The sequence below is a fragment of the Ursus americanus genome, chromosome 24 (genome assembly GCF_024610735.1).
Source record: "Ursus americanus isolate L20-20 chromosome 24, mUrsAme1.1.p, whole genome shotgun sequence".
In the NCBI taxonomy this organism is placed as follows: Eukaryota; Metazoa; Chordata; class Mammalia; order Carnivora; family Ursidae; genus Ursus; species Ursus americanus.
This window is the reverse complement of record NC_142150.1, coordinates 6,750,760-6,765,298: the sequence shown is the minus strand read 5'-3', so window position 1 is coordinate 6,765,298 and position 14,539 is coordinate 6,750,760. Positions and strand designations below refer to the sequence as shown.

Below are 14,539 nucleotides of genomic sequence, written 5' to 3'. Positions count from 1 at the left end.
AGTTCTTTCACACGTGTGTAGTCAAGATCATTCTAGACTTGGGGTGCCTGGGTGACTCAGTCATTAGGCATCTGCCTTTGGCTCAGGTCATGATCCCAGGGTCCTGGGTTCAAGCCCTGCATTGGGCTCCCTGCTCATTGGGCTCCCTGCTCAGCGGGAAGCCTGCTTCTCCCTCTCCCACTCCCCCTGCTTGTGTTTCCTCTCTTGCTTCCTCTCTCTCTGTCAAATAAATAAATAAAATCTTTAACAACAACAACAACAAAAAACGATCATTCTAGCTCTATTAGTTAAGAGAATACCTTAGTTAAGAAATTAACTTTCCAGATAACTGCATAGTTTATGTGCTGTACAATTTTTTTTGGCATTAAATCAGTTAAATGTTGGAGAGCAGCTACCAAAAACAATATTTGGATGTAAGAGGAGTTGATCTCAAGCCTAATGATACAGAAAGATTCAGAGCCTTCTGAGTGGTATTAACACCTCAGTACAGAGGCAGATAATTATCTTTCCCTTAAGAAAAAGCCATGCACTAAGCTCATCTAAAAGTGGTTTTAGTTCATTAAGGAGCATATTTTGAAAATAAAGGGGAAGTTTTCTGCTTGAACCAAAAGAGTTATCTGATTGTTGGCATGACAGAGACTGTCTAGCTGGTTACTAAACCAGTTTCCTTTCCCTCTAGCCCCACAGTTCAACTACATTTCCCAGCATCCCTTGCAGTTAGGGGTGGGCATGTGAGTTGCAGCCAGTGGGATTGGATGTATTTCACCTTTAGTGTGGTGTGAGAAACCTCAGAGTGACCTTGGATGTGATGTATTGAACACAGTAGATCTTTCCATCAGTCTAGGTCCCTCAACACCTCGCTCTCATGGGGCTTATGTGGGAGAGAAATAACTGTCCATTGTGTAAAGCCACTAAGATTTCAAAGTTTATGTTAGAGCAGCTAGTATATAGTCAATAGAGCATTTAAGCAGAGTCAAGAATATACTTCTACCTCTCTGTATCTCCATCTCCTCAATTGTAAAATGAAGATAATAGCACCTAGCTCTTAAGTTTGCTCTAAGAATTAAACATGTTAGTGCATATGAAGTGTTTCAAACTGTGCCTGACACATAGTAAACATTCATGTTAGAAGTTGTTATTACAAAGCTTCCTAGTAATAGGAAGATACAGTTTCAATACAGTTCAAATTTCTTCTGACTTTTCGAATTCTAGTGGTGAATGATGTCACATTTATGTTCCTATCCACATTGTGCTGATCTGTGCCCCCATCACCGTAGGGCTTCAGTATACTTCTGGTCACCTTGGGTTGTCCCACACATACTCTGAAATTGTTCTCTGGTCTCCATATTGTTGTTTGCTAACCACAAACAACCCTACTGGGGAGTAGGGAGTCGCAGAATGAGGAAGGCTTGCCATCAGAGTGCACTGATCACGCCAAAGCACTCATTTGTACCAAAGCTATAGATCCTCAAGATGCCAAAAATAGACTCCTATCCATTTTTATTTTATTTTTCCCCAAATTTGCTTTAATTTTTAAAATTCAGGTAATAACTATATTTCAGGAAATGTTAGAAGCACATTTAAGAAACTATTCTCAGGGGTGCCTGGGTGTCTCAGTTAAGTGTCTGCCTTTGGCTTGGGTCATCATTCCAGGTTCTCTGCTCAGTGGGGAGCCTGTTCTCTCTCTCTCCTTCTGCCTGCCCCTCCCCCTCTCTGACTACAGGCACACACACTCTCTCTCTGTCAAATAAATAAATAAAATCTTTAAAAAATTATTCTCAGATATCACAGAACAAGTTTTAATTCATTTAATTTTTGCATTGTCAATCAACAGGCTTATGGGAGGTAATAATCAATCCACAATGCTGAATCCAGAAATTCCTGGTCAGTTGCCTGGCCTCTTCTATATCCACTTCTTGTCCATACACTGGGTTACCAGAAACTGCTCCTAGCTTTGGCTGACAGTGATTCTTAACCTGAGGTCCATAGACCTCCCCTCCCCTTAAGTAACCCCCAAGAAATCCATGGACAGAACTCAGAAAGCCTATGATGGCCTTGGATTAGGGAGAAAAAAATTACATCTTGGGGTTGGTGGAGTGCCATTACAGCCTGCAGTGGCTAGCAAAGACCCTCCTGCACCTGGCCCATGGGGGCTCATAGGTGGCATGGGGTGGTCGTGGCCCTTGCACCCACGGGAGCCCAGCCCTCACCAAGGCTACCATTCCAGTAGCCTGCCCCACATGGCCCATGGCAGCAGCACCCGCCCACTCTCCACCAGCCCTCTGTCCCCACCGTTGGCGCTGAAGAGCATTGAGTGTTCATATACAGGACCGATCCTAGAGAACCTGCCTGTGTGTTGGGAAAGGCTGGCTCATGTGCACTTTGTTTATCACCATGCCTCCTGCCTTGTCTTTCTACCACTTCTAGTCCCCACCTGAGGCCCCAGTGAGCCCTGAAGAGTCCAAACCTTGGGATCAATCCAAGGCAACCTGCCTGTGGTTTCAGACTTACCAGGAAAACTCACCTTGTACATGGATATTACTTTAACACCCCAGCAGAAGGAAGAAAACAGCTGAGCAGAACAGCCCAGCCAATGAGAGATGGTCACAACTTAGACAATGAAAAGCCACTATATTTAGAACTCCCACTTTACAGTGGCAGACCTATTGTTTATGACAGCCCTCCCAGCTCCCCCCTTTCCTCTATAAAAGAGCAGTCCTCTCCTTTGCTCTCCAGACATGCCTATGGTTTTGCTGTAGCTTGCTTATCTAGATTTCAAATCTCTGTTGTTCCTGAAAAAAAAAAAAAAAAAACCAAAAAACTTTTTATTACTTATAAAACAACAAAGTTTTATTTTTAAGGTTGACATTACTTGGGGATCAAAAGGGATTCAGAGAAGACTCCCAACAACTCTGAAGCTGGTGAGCAAACACGTGCCAGTACCCACAAAGGCAACTAGGCTCACTCCTTCCTCACCAACCTCAGAGTTTGAAGGTAACTCTTCTGGCTTTCAAGAACCACTCTTTTTGTGTTTGAGCTCTCTGGGTTTTATTGGGATCTGTTTTAAGACTTCTTTTTTTTTCCTGAAAGTACTCATTTGGCCTTTGTTCTGACTCCTTTACCCAATCTGACTGTTGCTGTTGGAACGGTGCTGGCCTTCTTCACTTCTTGTTTGGAACCGACCCTTCCTATTTAAACTATGCTACCCTTTGGTCTGGTTCCTTCATAACCAGGCTGTTACTACTGAAACGGTACTCGCCTTTGGTCTGGTTCCTTCTGGATCCGTGCTGTTTTTGTTGAAACTGTGCTGTTTTGGAATTTTTCTCTTTGCTCTAGAGAAAAACCTCTAGGAACTGGAGCCTTAGTTATCAAAATGCATTAAGGGTGGCATCTACTTCCCAATTGAGACTCTGGCTAGTTTTATGTTTAAAAACTATGATCCTTGGAGCACTTGGGTGGCTCAGTCACCCAAGAGCATCAGACTCTTGATTTCAGCTCAAGTCAGGATCTCAGGGTCCTGGGATTGAGCCCCTCACTGGGGCCTGTGCTCAGAGCAGAGTATGCTGGAGATTCTTCCTCTTCTTCTCCCTCTGCCCCTCCCCCCACTCATGCACACTCTCTCTCTAAAATAAAAAAAATCTTTCAAAAAATTTAAAAATGAAATAAAAACTATGATATCTTAGCATAATACTCTCCAGCTCCATCCACATCATTGCAAATGGCAAGATTTCATTCTTTTTTTATGGCTAAGTAATATTCCAGTGTGTGTGTGTGTGTGTGTGTGTGTGTGTGTGTGTGTGTGTGTATAATTATCCCTTTATCAGTCAGTGGACACTTGGGCTGTTTTTATAATTTTGCTATTGTAGATAATGCTGCTATAAACTTTGGAGCTAGAGAGTATTATGCTAAGCAAAATAAATCAGTCAGAGAAAGACATATACCATATAATATCACTGTGGAATATCATATGTGGAATTCAAGAAACAAAACAAATGAGCAAAAGGAAAAACAAGAGAGGAAAAACAAGGAACAGACTCTTAACTATAGAGAACAAACTGATGGTTCCAAGGGTAGGGGGTGAGGGGTGGGGTACAGGGCGAGGTGGGGAGGATGGGTTAAATAGGTGATGGGGACTAAGGTGTGCACTTGTGATAAGCCCCCTGGTGTTGTATGGAAGTGTGGAATCACTATATTGTACACCTGAAACTAATGTATGTTAACTAAAATTTAAATAAAAACTTAAGAAAAAATAACATCTTTATTTTTATCAACCTTTAGCAGAAATTTATCAATTTCTTCCATTACTAATGTAGGCAAAAAGTCACAATAGTATTAGAAGTACCTGTGACTTTGTCACCATAGATATCCCAAGAAATATTTCTACGTCACATTATAGCACTTAAAAATATCTTGAAATATCATTTATGCTCATACTACTATGAAATAATGGTAGTCACTAGACCTGGTATTAGATCTTAGTTAGTACCTGAATAAGGAAGCATGTATGTTATTACAGCAAATGCTGACTTAATATTTTGAGAACTATATTTCAATGTAATTGGTTTCCAATTGTATTTTAGTTTTGCCATAAAAACATTAGTTCAAAAAAGAGTCTATAGACTTCACCTGACTAGTGAAAGGTCCATGGTTCAAAAAAGGAAAACCTGTGGGTTATCTGGTTTGACACTTCCCTCCACACCGCCATGTATTTTTCCTTAACCCTCCTCCGTAGTCTCAAAGAGGACTACAGTGGTGACAAACATTCATGCACATTGAAATGCCATCCCCTAGGAGAGCATGGTAGATGATTACGAGCTTGGGCACTGGGGTCCGCTTGCCCTGCTCTACCACTCCTTGTATGACCCACGCAAGTTACTTAACCTCTCTGTGCCTCATATCTGAAAATGGGAATTATAATAATTCCTTCCTCATCGGGTTGTTGTGAAGAATAAACGAGTTAATCCGCTAATCCGTTAGACTTTGAGAATCTACCACACAGTGAGCTCTCAGAAAATGTTAGCTGCTCTTTCAAGTGCCTGTCATAGCTGTTTCTTTATGATATTTATAGGGAGGGGAGAGGAGGAGAGAAAAGAGTAGGTTGGCTATTCCTCTTGTGAGTCATTGCCTACACATATAACTTTTATGATGCACAAAATTGATATCCTTTTTGAAGCACATGAAGGAAACAGTTGATAGTTCTTCCTTGAAAAGTTTCCCACTTAATTTTATGTTTTATACAGTAACTCTCAACGGAATCTTTTTTACTGTTTCAGCGGCAGTATAAATGCTCTCCACCCTTGGTTTACAAAGCAGGACTTTCATTTAAATAATATTTTCTTTCATAATTCACATTCACTTCTAAGTCCTTTAAGACATAGGTCTTAACAGTCATTTTAACCGGAAGGAGGAAGATATTAAATATAAATAGAAGTAAATTCACTCATTCAGCCAATAATTATTAAATTCCTGCTCTGTGCCAGGCACTGCTCTAAATGTATAGGAATTTGTGGTGAATAGGACAAGCCCCCGCTGTCATTGAGTTTACCTTCTAGTGTAGAAGACAAACATGATTTTTTTTAAAAGATTTTATTTATTTATTTGACAGAGAGAGAGTGAGCATAAGCATGGGGAGCAGCAGACAGAGGGAGAGGGAGAGGCAGGCTCCCTGAGGAGCAGGGAGCCCGACGCAGGATTCAATCCCAGGACGCTGGGATCATGGCCTGAGCCACCCAGGTGCCCCAACTAAAATAAATTTTTTAAAGTATCAGGAGGTGATTGATGCTTCACAGAGCATTAAAATAAAGTGACGTTATGTACACGAGGACCAGATGGCTATTTTAGATTGGGTAGTCGGGTAAGTTCTAAGCAGGTGACATTTTTTTTTTAAAGATTTTTATTTATTTATTTTATTTTATTTTATTATTATTATTTTTTAAAGATTTTATTTATTTGACAGAGAGAGAGACAGCCAGCGAAAGAGGGAACACAAGCAGGGAGAGTGGGAGAGGAAGAAGCAGGCTCATAGCGGAGGAGCCTGATGTGGGGCTCGATCCCATAATGCCGGGATCACGCCCTGAGTCAACGGCAGACGCTTAACCGCTGTGCCACCCAGGCGCCCCTATTTATTTTATTTTAAAGGGCGCGCGAGAGAGAGCATGTGCGTGAGCAGGGGGATGGGCAGAGGGACAGGGAGAGAATCTCAAGCAGACTCCACACTGGGGGCAGAACGCTAGGCAGGGCTTGATCTGACAGCCCTGAGATTCTGACCCTGAGATGGTGACCTGAGCCGAACACTTAACCAACTGAGCCACCCAGGTACCCTTAAGCAGGTGACATTTAAGCAGAGATCTGAATGACGAAAAGGAGCCAGCCAAACCCAAAGGACAGCATTCCAGACAAAGGAAAGAGCTAGTGTAAAGTCATTAGAGCAGGATTGAGCTTACGTGTTCTTATCTATTTAGGAATGGAAAGAAGGCCGCAGCCGCTGAAACATAGTAAGCAAGTTACAGAGCCACTGAAGAGAGGTAAACAAGATCAGATAGTGCAAGGCTTTGTAAGTAAAGACTAGGTTTATTCTCAGTGCAGTGGGAAGCTACTACAGTTTTAGTCAGGAGTAGGGTGATCTGATTTACCACTTAAAATCACTCCAATTACCGCTTGGAGGACAAACTTAATGGAGCAAGACTAGATAAAGGAAGGCCCATTAAGATGGTAGCTTGCACCAGATTACAGCAGTGAGATGGCAAAGAGGGTCAGTTTAGACAATAGGGTATATTTTAGAGGTACAGCGAGTAGAATTTACTGAACGAAATGTGAGGAAATGAGAGGAATCAAGGATAACTCCTAACCATTTGGCCTATGTTAACTAGGCTGATGGTGCCAATTATGGAGATGGATGGGGGGCTGAGGGGATGGGGAAGTGGGAAACAGATGTGGTGTAATAATTAAGAGTTGTGTTTTTTTTTTAAAGATTTTATTTATTTATTTCCAGAGAGAGAGTACAAGCACAGGGAGCAGCAGGCAGAGGGAGAAGCAGGCTCCCCGCCGAGCAAGGAGCCCATCCTGGGACTCGATCCCAGGATGGTGGGATCATGACATGAGCTGAAGGCCCATGCTCAACCCACTGAACCGCCCTGGTGTTCCATAATTGAGTTTTTAATCTGTGCTTAATTTTGAGTTGTCCATCCAACATCCAAATGGAGATACCAAGTACATGGTTACACAAGTCTAGGCTTCAGGGGAGAAGTCAGGGACTGGAGATATAAATTTGAGAATCATTGGCCTAGGAATGGTATTTAAAACCATAAGACTTGATGAGATCACATAGTTAGACAGTATAAACAAAGAAAAAAGAGTTGAAGATTAAGTCTTGGTGCACTCCAACTTTTGGAAGTCTGATAAAAAGGAAGGAGCTAATAAGAGACTGAGATGCAGGCAGGAAAGGCTGAAGGAAAATAAAGTGGACTTGGCATCATGAAAGCCTAAAGAGCAAAAAGTGTTTCTAGGAGGGAGTGATCGCTAATGTCAAAAACTGCTGAGTGGTCCAGAAGGACGAAGACAGAGTTGATCTGATTTCGGAAAGATGTGCGTCAACAGTGACTTGGTAGCAGACATTTCAGAATATGGAGGGGATGAAAGCCCAGTGGGATAAGAAAGCCAGCAAGTATAGACAATTCTTCTGAGTTTTGTTATAGTCAGAAACAAAGAAATGAGGCAGAAGCTGGAGGGGGTATAAGGTCAAGGGAAGTTATACACGCAGGGAGTTAAGTGGGAGAGAGACTGGGTAGGGAAACTATGAAAAGGGAAAACATTTAAACTTTGATTTCTGCCCTCAGGGAGTTTATGATCTTGTCTGGGAGAAGTTGAGGATGGTAGTGGTAAAAAGCTTAGGCTTTGGACTAAATAAAACAGTATCTGTAATGCTGAACACAATGCCTAACAGTAAGACCTCAATAGATAGAAGGAAGCTATAATTATAAAACAATTTGAAAACACTCTGAGATAGGAGGTAATTGAGGTCTAAACTGAGTAAGTAATTAGATGTTAGGATTTCAGATGACAAGGAGATTACTGTCAGCTTAGTGACCATAATTAAAAATCAGGACCCATCATATGGGACAATGGGTTAAAAAAATCTGTTAATATATCCATGTGAAAAAATTTACAAAGCTCAACAGATTTTAAAAATCTTTCAGCCACCGACTTACATGGTTGCTGTTATTGGAAATATTTAAATTCCATGTAGTCCCAAATATCCTGAGCTATTTTGAGTCCTTTGTAGCAGTCCTCATGCTTTCATCTCTGTCTGAAGCATTATTTCCTACCCTTACCTAATTAATGCCTTACTCAGTCTTCAGAGCTACTTCCTCTTCTCCAGTGGGGCCGGGTGCTCCTCTGTTGGCACCAGTGTGCAATTTCACCATAACTTTTACCACAGTGTATTGACGTTTTCTATTTGTGTACCTTTTGTGTTTTTTCTTTTCTGCTTTTGGGTTTACTAGACCATAGGCTTTTCAAGGGCAGGATCATACTGTATTCATCTTTGTTTCCCTTGTACCCAGACTGGCTTCTGGCTGATCACAATTAACATTTATTGAACCCAACTGAATCTAATATTAGGATTATGCTAGAAAATCCTGGACTAGAAAATCCTTGAAGGACTGATAACATAAAACACCCCACCACAACCTTAAAACAGGTTTATAATGTAAGAACTAATCACAACCCCATCCTTCATCATACCCTCTGAATCTGCACAACTCCACATACTTCCAAATCAACCACCTTTTCTTTTGTCACTCAGTTTCTAATAAAAATTATTAGCATCCATTTTCATGCCAAAATTACTAAGCTCTTATATTTTCCTCTTTTTTAATTTGAAAGTAATACATGCTCATGGTAACAAAATCAACCTGTACAAAAGGAGTCTACAGTAAAAAGGAAGGCTCCCTCCTATATGCTGACTTCCAGCCTCTCCGGAGTTCTTCACAGACACAGACACACTATCAATTTCTTGGGCGTCCTTCCCAAGGTATCCTATTTTGTTACAGCACACTCTAGTTTTTCTACATAAATACTAGCATTTCATAAACTATGTGGCAACTTGGCTTTTTCCTTTAACAAAATATTGAAGATTATTCCACATCGGAATTTTTTTTCTTATCAGTCCATCTTTTCAACAGCTACATAGCATTCCATTTCCCATTTTATGACATAGCATAACCTATTTAACCCATTCCCTATTGTTGGAAATTTAGGTTGCTTTTACTCTTTTCCTACTCTATAATTATTATGGGTTGAATTGTGTTACCCCCAAAATTCAAATGTTGAAGTCCTAACCCTTAATATCTTAGAATGTGACCTTATTTGGAGATAGGTTCCTTATAATCAAGTTAAAATGAGGTCATTTAGGGTGGCCCTAATACAATCTGACTGGTATCCTTATAAGAAGGGTAAGGTTGGACAGAGACATTTAAGAGGGAAGATGATAAGAAGACACAGGGAGACAATAGCCATCTGTAAGCCAAGGAAAGAGGCCCAGAACAGATACTTTCCTTATGGCTGTCAGAATGAACCAACCTTGCCAACACATTGATTTCAGACTTCTAGCCTCCAGGACTGTGAGACAATAAATGTTTAAGCCGCTCAGTTTGTGGTACTTTGTTATGGCAGCCCTAGCAAACTAATATGATAATGCTTCAGTGAATATCCTTGTATATATCTTTCTTTTCACAAAGATGCAAGTATACTGGTAGAAGTCATAGAAGTAAATTTATAGAAAGATACGTCTGTATCTTTCACATAGCCTTTTCTTTGCCTAGAATGCCCTTCCTCCTGAGATGCTCCTGAAAAACTCCAATATAACCACTTCAAGTGCTACCTCTTCTGTGAAACCTGCTATGGTGGCCAGCTTCTAGGATGGCTCCCAGTGATCCCTCACCTCCTAGTATGCAAGTCTTCATGTATGCCTCACCTTTGTGCATTCCCCTCCTCTTGAACATGGACTTGGACTTACTGACTCTGCTAATGAATAGAGTACGGCAGAAGTGATGGGACCTCACTTCTGAGATTAGGTTACAGAGACTGTAGCTTCTGTTCAGGGATGCTTTCTCTCACACACTGTTGCTCTCTCCTGGTCATTTATGTTGGGGGAAACCAGCTGCCATGTTGTGAGGCAGCCCTGTGGAGAGACCCATGTTTCAAGAGATCAAGACCTTCTAACAACCCCATGGGTGAAAATGAAAGTGGATCTCTCTTCATTCAAGTTTTTAGGTGAGACCAGCAACAGATAGCTTGACTGTAACCTCATGAGAAACTTTAAAGCAGGGGCACCTGGGTAGCACAGTGGTTAAGCATCTGCCTTCGGCTCAGGGCGTGATCCCAGCGTTCTGGGTTTGAGCCCCACATCAGGCTCCTTCACTAACAGCCTGCTTCTTCCTCTCCCACTCCCCCTGCTTGTGTTCCCTCTCTCGCTGGCTCTCCCTGTCAAATAAATAAATAAAATCTTTAAAAAAAAAGGAAACTTTAAAGCAGAATTGTTCATCTAAGCCACACCTGGATTCCTGACCAAAGGAACTGTGAGATATTTAATTTTTGTTGCTTTAAGCTACTGAGTTTTGGGGTAATTTGATACGCAGCAATAGATAACTAATTACCTTCCATCCTCCCCTCTTTTTCCCCAAGCTTCCAGTTACTTAAACATATCTCTAGTAATGCTCACTACATCATACTTTTTTCTAAATCTCTCTCCTCTACTTGACTCTCTCCAAGGACAAAAGCCCTGGCTCAGCTTTATATTTACTGTGCCTTACGCAAAGTTCAAGCCACCATCATCACTTCCCTAGATTGTTGCAATAACCCCCAAACTGGGCTGCCTAAATCCTCTGTAGCCTCACTCCGATACATGCTCTATGCTCTATCCAGCCGTAAGAAATCTTTTTGAAAATGCAACTTGGATCATTTGAGAGTTGAAACTCCTTCTCCTCATTCTTAGGATAAAGACCTAAATTCTTAATATAACCTCCCAGGCCCAGCATGATCTGCTTGCCTCACCACCAAATCTAAAGCCACTTCCCTCTTGTTCCCAGTACAACAGCAACACTAGCTTCCCAGTTCCTCAGTTGAACTACGCTCCTTCCTCCCTCAATGTCTTTGCACACACTGTCCCTCTGCCTGGGGTGCTTTCTACTTCATCCTCACTCAATTTCTACTCATCCCTTAGATCTCAGCTCAACGCCACTTCCTCAGGGAAGGCCTTTCTGCCTTCCATTCTAAAACAAAGAGCCCTGTAGTTTTTCTTCATACCACTTACCACAATTTAGATAAATGACTAATTAGGTGTTTAATGTTTGTCTCCCCTGTTGAACTTGGACTCTAAGCTCTATGAGAGCAGGGACACTCGTCTCGCTCACTACTGTATCCCCAGCACAGACAATAGTGCCTGATATATTGAAAACAGGGGCTCAATACTTTTATTTTGCTGAATGAATGACAAGGCAAACATTTCCTATTCCTCTACAAACTTCATATCCTTTCTTTATCTACACATTTAATGTGTGTGTGTGTGGTGTCTAAATTCTAGTTAGTTGACAATACAGTTCAATATTGGTTTCAGGTGTAGAGTTCAGTGGTTCATCACTTACATAGAACACCCAGTGTTCATCATAACAAGTGCCCTCCTTAATACCCATCCCTCATCTAGCCCATCCCTCACCCACCTCCTTCCATCAACGCTGTTGGTTCTCTATCATTAAGAGTCTCTCATGATTTGTTTCTCTCTCTCTTTTCCCCCATCCTGTATGTTCATCCGTTCTGTTTTTTAAATTCCACCTATGAGAGAAATCATATGGTATTTTTCTTTCTCTGACTTATCTCACTTAGCATTATACACTCTAGCTCCATCCACGTCATTGTAAATGGCAAGATTTGTCTTTCTGTTGGCTGAGTAGTATTCCATTGTATATTTATATACCACATCTTCTTTATCCATTCATCAGTTGATGGACATCTGGGCGCTTTCTATAGTTCGGCTATTACACATTTAATGTTCTTAATGTCATTTCTCTATGACGGTGTTATCTGCCTTAGGTGATCTCTAAGAAGTAGAAACCACAGGTTTTAAGTTGTGTGGTATAGGACCCAGCAGGGTTGGGGATTCAACATTGGGAAAAGAAAGTGAAGAACTGGTTTACCGATAAATGGCCTTTAGTTGCTATTTTATTGCTGTTAAAATCTCCATGGCCTTTTGGGGGCAGAGTGAAGATAAAAGAGCATGGGCCTTACAGTTAGACCTGCGTTTGGAATCCAGTGGTACCATTTAGTATTTGTGCGACTATAGGCAAATTCCTTATCCTCTCTGTTCTTCAAATTTCTCAGCTACGAAATGAGGCTATAATAATGGCACCACTATTTAAAGTTGTTAGAGGAGCTCAGTGACTTGTAACTAAGAAGAGGGCCTGACCTTAGCAAATGCTCAGTAAATATCAGCCACTCTTTTTTTTTTTTTTTTTTTTAATACCTATAGTAAGACAAGGTTGCCCATTTCTCATTTGGTGCTAGAAGAAGTTTGGGAATATTTGTGGTGCTGTTAAGTTCTCTGTGGGAGGTTGGGATTGGAACACTTAAAAATATAATGCCTCCTCCTCAATTCTTTTCTCTACTTTCAAATCTTAATATTGAAGCTAGTAGGAGAGAGAGAAATGGCTGCCAGCTATGTTCTCTTCGGTTCCAAATGACAGCAGCACCAGTCTGTCCTAAAAATTTGTGTTTCTACTGCTGACACATCCATCTTCATACACCCGTTGCCAGAGAGATGAGCTGCTAAGGGATGACTACTAGGTCAGACTCTTGACACCTGGCAATTTGTGAATGCTGGTTTTTTGGAATCTGGAGAAACATCAAACTCCCTTCTCTTCTTATTGGGACCTTTCTCGTCAATCAGAGGCTACTAAGTATTGGCCATTTGAGAGGCATAATAAAGTCACTCATCAAGGGCCTTGTGCTGCTGGGACCCAGAGAAAATATTTCTCATAAGAAAAAAATATAAGAAAGATAAAAAAAAAAAAGTCAAACAGTTCATCTTCCCAAAAGACACAGTGTTCTCTCAAAGCCTCTTCCTTCTTTTCTGAAGGCACACTCAGTTCTGGAGCAGAAGCTAGGAAACCAGCTGAGATAAATCGTTTTCCCCTCCCCTTTTAATCTTGTGAAAGAGCTGCCAATTCTAGAAATTCCTCCTTTGATGAGAAGATAAAGCAGAACAATGTTGTGGAACTAAACAGATTCCTAAGGGACATTCTTCTAGGGTGTGTAAAGTCTGCCTGGAAGTGGGGGGGAGGGGAGGAAGAGATGGAAACCTAGGAGTAGGAAGGGTGGGTGAACAAGAGCTGGTAGGCACAGCCTCAAGGAATACAGTTGCTTCTAGGCTTCTCCATAGAGTAGCAACTCTGTCCAGTCTCATTTCCTGGGAGGTGTAGACATGTTTATTAGAGTGATGAGAGGGTTTCATCCATTTCACATCCACCCTAAAAAAAAAAAAAAAAAAAAAAAAGAGAGAGAGAGGGAGAGAGAGAAAGAGAGAGAGAGAGAGAAAAGATTTTTCCCATTACTTGTTGGAGGAAGTTTCTACTTACAGCCTTCTCACAATTTAAAAAAAAATGTATTTTTGTTGTGGTCGTTTTTTACTGAGAATTGCAGCCCAAATCAGTCTACCACATTAGATTGTAAGCCTGTGGAAGGAGGGTATCCCCTTCTCTTACTGTTTAAGGGACAATCTGTTGTAAAATGCTACCAATTGTAGTCAGAACTGAATTTGAATCCTGCTCCCAGCTTCATTATCTATAAATGGGGATAATTTTCCTATCTGCTTGACATGGTTATGTAATTTTAAAATCGGACATGTAAGGCCTAAACTTTACAAGCATAATCTCATTCAAGTCTCATGAGGCAGGCATTATTTGGAGATTGTATGCAAAGATACTTGGTAATGTGGAGAAGAGCCGTCTGGCTGTGAGTTATCATTGAGCTATCTTCCTTACCTGGCTGAGGAGGATTAAATGAGACACCGATGTGAAAGAGCTTTACGCAATCCACGTGATGGGCTGCTAATTACACGCCCCACAGCACCTGATCCACCGTGAGCAGTCGGTAAATGCTGCTTGGAGTGCATGATTTTATATCTTGCCTGTTCCTTTCAGTTTTCCAGTCACAAACTAACCTCGCCGCGGCCTGGGGCCAAAACCACGAATCTGGGAAACACAGCCAGGCTGGAGGAGACTGCCGAGTCCCTGGAGAGGGCACGGGAACAATAGAGTACTTCGGCGGTTGGCGGACGCCGGGCCGAAGAGACCGGCTGGGGTCCCCGAAGGTTCACCCCCAGCCCCTGGTCTGGTGCTACAAAAACGTCTTGAGCCAACTCGGCATTTCCCAGGGGAAGCCTCAACCAGGCCCCCCACTACCCGAGCTCTAGCCTCGCGGGACGCGCCCAAGCCCCGCCCACTACTCAGGTAGGCCGTCTGTACCAGCCAATCCGCTAGAAGCCTGG

At 41.8% G+C, this 14,539-nt stretch overlaps 1 long non-coding RNA gene across 1 annotated transcript; it reads right to left on the bottom strand.

The window, feature by feature from the left end:
• Nucleotides 1–3,070: 3,070 nt before the first annotated feature.
• On the bottom strand, nucleotides 3,071–14,488 carry LOC148107836 (uncharacterized). Its single transcript, XR_015721537.1, has 2 exons — nucleotides 14,034–14,488; nucleotides 3,071–13,520 (listed from the first exon to the last, which is right to left on the bottom strand). It is a non-coding gene; the product is annotated as an uncharacterized LOC148107836 (long non-coding RNA).
• Between the last annotated feature and the right edge of the window lie 51 nt (nucleotides 14,489–14,539).